Source organism: Columba livia, chromosome 1 (assembly GCF_036013475.1).
Source record: "Columba livia isolate bColLiv1 breed racing homer chromosome 1, bColLiv1.pat.W.v2, whole genome shotgun sequence".
NCBI classification, from domain to species: domain Eukaryota; kingdom Metazoa; phylum Chordata; class Aves; order Columbiformes; family Columbidae; genus Columba; species Columba livia.
In genome coordinates, this window is record NC_088602.1 from 188,642,592 (window position 1) to 188,650,228 (window position 7,637).

Sequence of the window (7,637 nt, forward strand, 5' to 3'; positions counted from 1 at the left end):
ACATGTAAGCTCCACATTAGAAAACCAGGGGGCATAAGGGATAGGGGAGAGAAAAAAACACTGAAGTGTTTGTCTTCCAGCAATTCAAATCTCTCTGACTTTGCTGATACACGTTCCAAAATTGGTCTGCTATTAATATATTATATGATGTATATACTAATCAGTTAGACCCTGGCTATATTCTGGACTGAACATGGAAAGGATTTTCTCTTCAGACTTCAGCCAGGGCCTCATTCTTCTCATGTTCTTATTCAGCTACATTACATTCATAGAAACTTAGAAAAGCAGGGCTGAAAGAGACCTCAAATGATCAGCTGTCCAGTTAGCCCAAGGCAGATCATGTTACACCTACGTCGGTCCTGAACTGGGGATTTGTAAAGCTGTGGGGAAGAACTCCCATTACAAAGACTCCTAAGCTTCCCCAGCTATCTGTTGAGGTTGTTAGAATTAATCCAAGTGAATTTCAGTCTAATACAGATGCTGTGAAATTGGCCCTAGACTTAAAACTACAAAGTGTTTCAGTGTGAAAGAGCAACCAGATGTGTCAGACCTCTGAGGAAATATGTGCAAAACTGAGAGATATTCACATTCTCAGTGGCAAAAACATTTTTGTTCTTCCGCATTTTACAAATACAGCCTCCCTTGTTTCTACCATAACCAGTATAATGCCTCTTCTCCTCTACCTAATGATCATGCCTATAGATCTATCACAAATAGCTGGGGAGAGAAAATACAGTTATATTCCATAATCCCATGTCAGGCTGCCAGGTATTGCTTTACACATGAAAAACAGAATGAGTCATAAGAAAAGGAAAAGTGACAGTGGATCCAACACATATTTATTCATTTTAGTATACACTTTTGTAAAAACTTCAAAAGCTGGAGACAAAGACATTCCTCATTCAACTACAGTCCCATACATCATGAGCTGTGATCACAAGGCTGCATGTATGTCTCCAACCAAGAGCTTTGGTTCCTTCAAAACTTCTGTTGACACAGCTGCCTCCTGAACAGTTCAACTCCTTCAACAAAATATGAATAAGATAAGAACACCTAATATGAGCACACCCTGGCAATGCAGCCAACTGGCATGGAACAGCCTGTGTCTGTACTATTAAGTATCTTAATTTTCAGAGCAGAAATGTGTCCAAGGCATATGGGAATGAGGAACAGTATTTCCTAATCATCCCAGGGAGAAGTATGGAAGATAATTGTGACCAGGGCTGTTCTCAAAATGCAGCAGTGTAGCATATTGGTAATAACTCCTAGAGAGCCCCTGGAGAAGGCGTATGTTACTCCTATAGGTATGAAAACTTTTTATTTGCTTCATCTTCTATTCTGTACCTTGTGGCTGCCCTAATCAGCTGGTATAGTCATAGAAGAAGTTAGATAGACAGATAGATGATTGATAGATAGATAGATAGATAGATAGATAGATAGATAGATAGACGGCATTGATCATAAGAGCATATTTTCTTTCCCAGAACAGGAGCTCAGTTGTAATAAACCTAATTTAGAAACTCTTGAGGTTTGCCTGAGTTAGAACTGACTTTCCAGGCTGACAAACAAATGACAGTCAGCGTTTCTGATTCACATCTGTGCTGCAGGCTGGGAAAACCTGCAGCCCCAAGTCTTGTAATCCAGGGATAAACAGATTTTTGGACAGTTCAGATTTGGAGTTGTGGCTTGGGATTCTCTATTGACCTGATTTGTTAGGGAAGTGAGATAATTTAGCTTCAGCATTTCTCTCTTGGGGTTCCTCTGCAGGTCAGAACACTATACAACCCCAGTAATGAAGTGTACATCTCATCTTTTTCCCACTCTCTGAAGTGCAGCTCTCTTCCAGCTGGACAGCCAGCACCTACGGATACCTGTGCATGCTGCTTATTTCCAGGGCTCCCACAGGAGCTGACTGTAGAGTCAATTCTTTTTAACTCGAGCTCTGATTGAGGTGAAATAGAGAGCAGCTAATGACCTGTGTGAGCTACACCACCCCTTTTGCCTGCCTCTCCTCATTCAGCTGTTTTAATCAGCTATACCAGGGAAAAGGAATCCTCCTTTCATATTGTGCAGACAAGAAATTTTAAATAGCAAAGTTTAAGGTCAAACAGGCCCATATGTCCACAATGCCATCAGTCTTTTATTACTGACTTTTATGTTTGAGATCTTATATTCTACAAGGTTTAAAAAAAATAAAAAGAAAAAAATAAATAAAGGAAGATGGTGTTTAAATTATTAAAGCCCTTGGCTGAGGTTTTCAAAGGAATGTACTCTGAGGCAGGAGAAAACTAGGAGCTGTATTCACTTTAAATAATTCTAGTATTCCTATTAGGAAAGCTGTGAGCTTTTTGTTTCGCAGCTGCCTGAAGACACAGCAGAGTTTGAGAGGCTTTTAAATTCTGGTTTGGGCATTTATATTTCCTCCTAAGGCAATGCCTACATAACATAATTGTTTGCAGTATCTTTGGTCGCAAGAGATGGTGAGAAAATAATTAGAATTGTTCAGTAAGTCCAACAGGTTAACTGGTAGAAAGAGACTGAATAAAACCATCAGCAATTGCTGAAGAGGAGGAACAAGTGCTCCAGAAAGGAGCACAAATTCCCTGTGGTGAGCTGCCTCAGCCTCAGAGCAGGATTATTGCCATTTCCCAGGACAACCAAACTATACGAGGATGAGAATAATCAACAATGTGCATCACTTCAGACATATTTTTTCCTTAAAATGCTGCAGTTAAAAAAAAAACCTACAATTTGCATTTCTTAGGAATTCCATAGTTTGGCATGTTTTTCCCTGTCTCAAAAGAATTTACGTATATGTTTTGTGGAAGATAAAGTGTAGTTTTCTAAGTGCTCTAGAACCTGATGTGGCTTCACTTCTGATTGAAGGCTTTGAGTATTACAGAAATGCTATTAATTATGTTTGAGTTGTCATTATGACTGCTGCTATTGTTCTAATACCATATATTATCATACATTGTGGGATATTAATATTATAATAGCATAAGTATCAACAATAATAAATAGAAATAATATGAACAAAATTAATATAAATAATCACAATATTAATAATAATATGCTCCAAATGTGGAATAACAATCAGATCATCATCAATAAGAAAAAGCTTTATGCTCTAGAATTTAATCCTCAGAGTGGTGAACAGGGTCACAGGATTTCTAATGCTGACAAACATCTAACCCCTTTCTGAGAATTACGATTTGAAGTGTATAAAACTCAAATCAAAATAATCTGATGTGGCATATTATAGCAGATGACATGCAGATGTCACCCTACAAAGTACTGTTAGGAAAGAAATGTATTGGTGTGATCAATGATAGGACATTTTTTTGTTAAGATCTGTTTTCAGAATTAGAGCTTTTTAAACCATGGTTTGTTCTTCAAGATTGCTCTTAAAATTTGTGATAAGCTATTGATGCAGGGAAAATTTATATTTGCAATTATTTCCCTATTCAATGGCTTTCTATGGAAAACACATTGATTTGTACTCCATGAACCATTAAAAAAAAAATCAAAAATATGTATACTGATACATTTCTTGGTTGCAAATGCATATGCATCCAGTGTAGCTTTTGTCTGAAAATAACAGGTAATTTGGTTAAGTGAATCAAATTTAACAATGTCTTCAGAAGTCAATATTCAGAATTTTTAAAGCATAGGATAATCTAGGTACAAAAAAATCTTGATAGGTTGCAAAAATATGTTAATAGACAATCCCTTTGTGCTACAGCTGACAGTGATCAGTTGTGACTTATGGGCCTGCATGGGCTGCTCTCCAGTCTGGAATGCTGTGGCTTCACTTTGAAAAATGTGGCCAACAGAGCACATGGGTTTCTGGCAGATCTTATGGGATGGAGAAACCCTTCCATCAGCATCTTCATTCTTGGCATAACAACTGCTAAATATCAATGGGTTTAATCATTAAACTGCTGTACTTTTGTATGTAGTCGGCAATGCAGGCAGACTCATGAAGAATGTGTTCATCCTGGTAAAAGTTATTGCCTTGATCTTGCCTGATTAAAGTGAGTGGCAGTTCTGCTGCTGTTTTTGTGAGGAATACAATTTATTTACGAGATAAAAGTAAATAGTTCCCTAACCTGCATTTATGTCCTTCTAGCACTATTGCTTATCTAACTTTGCTGTGGCAAGAAATTTCAGGAAGAGTGATTTTCGTTGGATATAGCTCTCCTGCAGGGTTGGTTCTGCATCTGATATATTTAGATGTTACATGTTTCTCCTCTGCACAAAAGGTCTAATACAAGAAAACAACCTGTTATTTTGTTGCACAATTAAGCTTTTCATTTATTAAAATGTGAATTCTTTAGGATGTTGAATTTAATATACAGTTTAGCAAATAATGGAAATGGGGACATTACAGTTCTGAAAGTGTACATGAGCTATAAAGTCATATCTACTATCCAAACTACCAGCTTTTAATGTGTTAAAAGTAAGTATATCAGCATAATTATTGCTGTTTATTTCGGTTATAACGAGGAAAGAAACATAATAATACATTAGAAGAAACAAGGCTGACAGGTGTATTAACAAATGGGCTTGTAGAGAAACAGATGCAATTTTATTTTCAGCAGGGAGTTAGAATAACAAAAATAACTTAATTTTAAGAAATACATAGAATCAAACATTCTTAAGCAATATTCAAATATCTTAAAACAAGACTTTCACCTGTCTGAGACCATTAAGAGTATCTACAGTACAAAATATTTTATGGCTTTTTTAAAATTTCATTCTTGATAACTATTAAATACATTATTCAAAAGGCAAACATCCTGTGCAGTACAGCAGCCAGCCAAACAATATTGAAAAGCAAACGAGAGCAGCTCTTCTCTGCCAAAAAAAAAGTGTGATTTTTCCTGTGCATCAATCAATTTATGATAGACCAAAGCATCAGCATGTAGCCAGGTCATCAGATACTCCAGGTCTTTTGCTTAATAGCACAGGAACTGCAGAAGACACCTGCATGATCATATTTCAAGACAACAGGTAAGATTTGGATTGAACATGCATGGTCTTCAGTGTTGGAGACATGTTGTAAATAGAAAGGGAATGTGCTGCAGCTTTAGCTCACAGGACAGGAGGCTGTTATCACTTAAGTATGTCCCTGGGCTACCTTGCAAATAAGGATTGAGCGTGACACCTACTAAATCTCCCAAATTTTTACCTACTCCTGTAGGACATACATTTAAGAGGCATTTGATCTCTGTTTACTTCACAAAATAGTTGTCCTGATTTCAGCTTGGATAGAGTTGGTTTTCTTCCTAGTAGCTGGTATAGTGTTGTGTTTCAGTCTAGTATGAGAAGAATGTTAATAACACATTGATGTTTAGTTGTTGCTAAGCAGTCAAGGACTTTTTAGTTTCTCATACTGGCCTGCCAGCTAGTAGGCTGGAGTGCTGGGGCTAAACCATGAGAATAGTTCAGCATAGATCTTCCAAGACAGATGAGTGCAAAAGATGCTTCATCACCAAAGAATGTAAATACATTAAATTATGGGAAGCACAATCAGAAAAGTTGTAGACATGCATTTAAATAGTTTCTTCCAGTCTTTTTACTCATTAACAGGAATTTGATCAACTGAATCTCTACAGCTCATTTGTTATGTTCAATAAAAGAAAAAGGACAAATAAACATATTTTTGAAGTAAAAAGTCAAAATTTTCAGCCAGAGATTTCCCCCTTACATCCTACAATGTTCAAATCTGGATGCACAAAAAAATTGTGAGTCTGTAGACAAAATTTTTTGTGAGAGTCAAAAAGATATGTGTCATTTGTATGGTCAACCAAAGTCTTTCTTTTTCATAATGTGTTTTACTTCTCTTTGTTATGGCTACTTAGGGAATTTTTTAAAATCACCTAGACAGATTTAATAAATTCTATTAAAAAAATCTAAAGTCCCATATTATTTAAAGAGTACAGTGAGTAAACGATATATTTTGTTAAAGAGAACCAAAGCATTCATAGTGTCTGCAGTTTGAAGAGACCTTTGGTGACCTCAGTAATTTCTATGCAGACACTAGCTATGACCTTTTAAAGAGAAGCCTTTCACTGAAAAGTTGTCTTGGGACAAAACAGAATACTTCAGACTTCAAGGAAAGACTCTGTTTATTTTTTTCTTAAATAGTCTTTTAAATTTAATTTCTGAAAGCAACAAAACTTATGTGACTGTGCTTCAATATGTGTACCTGTCCACATCATATTCACTCCTTCCTATAGCCAATGTTCCATCCACCTAATAAATTCATTCAAATTTGACAGAGCGACAAAGCCCTGAAAATAAGTTGTAAATGGGAGTGATCTTATTGATTGTGGCTGATAAAGGGACTGTCATGTGAGTTCATCTTATTAGACACTAGAAAATCTACATTGGTTAGGTGACCTAATGAATGTTCTGCTCACAGGAGAAGCTTCAGCTGGAGTTTGCAATCACAAGGGACCGCTGTGGTTTACACTGGTATTTATTTTTATTTGTTTTTTACCTGTGCATTGGCTTGTCTCTCCCAGTGGCCACTACTGGCACTCCAGGGTCCTTGGCCATTCCTGGCTTTATCCCATATGAACAGCTTTAGAGTCTTCCTCTCCCACCATTCAACTTCAGCAGCTTATCATGGTATCCTTACTGAGATAAGGTGGCAAGTAGCAAAAATAGCAATTAAGTGCTGTGTAACCAATGAGATGAAGTCATTCCAAAGCTCAATCATGTATTCATGACTCTCTGATACGCTTGTAGTTTTTTTAGGCACCATACTAGGTGTTTTTCTCTTGTATCAAGTATTGTTGAATTAACTTGTCGCTTTTGCAGGTCCATTTACTAGAGTATTAGTCACTAACAGCATTATGACTTTGATTCATTCATTTGGTCACATAGAACTTATGTTTGGAGATTTCCTGTCATGTTTTCTGCATTTTCCCTTCTATGGCTACTTTAAATCAGATGTCATATGGGAAAACCACAGTGATCCTGTTTAGACACGAGGATTGTTCAGCTACCTAATTCAGTCACCTTCTTTACATCCCACCACTTCAGTTGCACCAGGTGGACGTTTAGGATTCCTGTCTTCGTCTTCACATAATCTACTTCAAGCACAAATCTTGAGCATATTTTTGTATATTTTGCTCTAGTCTAACTACGTATAAGCCATATATGTATGCTTGCAGTTTAAAAATCAAGGAGCGTAAGAATCTTTCATGTCTGTGCTGAGGTATAATAGCTGTTTATATAAATAGCACTGTGCATGGTGTTACACAATAGCTTGACACATGTGATTCTAAATTTAAAGAGGCGTATCATGACTAAATTTGTGTCCAAGCATGAAAACTTCATGAAGAAGTACCATCAAGGAAATAAAAAACCAAACACAAAAGTTAGAAGGTTTTTGTTGAAAGCTATGTGAAACATCTGGATGAATTCTTAGCCCCTGCCATGCCTTAAGTATGGCTTTCGAAAGGATTCAGAGTATTTTCTGATGTGTTTAATGAGATATCCATCAAACAACTATGAATTATTACCAACAGGGACTCTCCATCTCTGTTTCACTCTTATGAAATCAACATGAAGATATCTGAAGACTGATTAGATGAAATCACAGAGGTTTGTGGAGCCTGGAA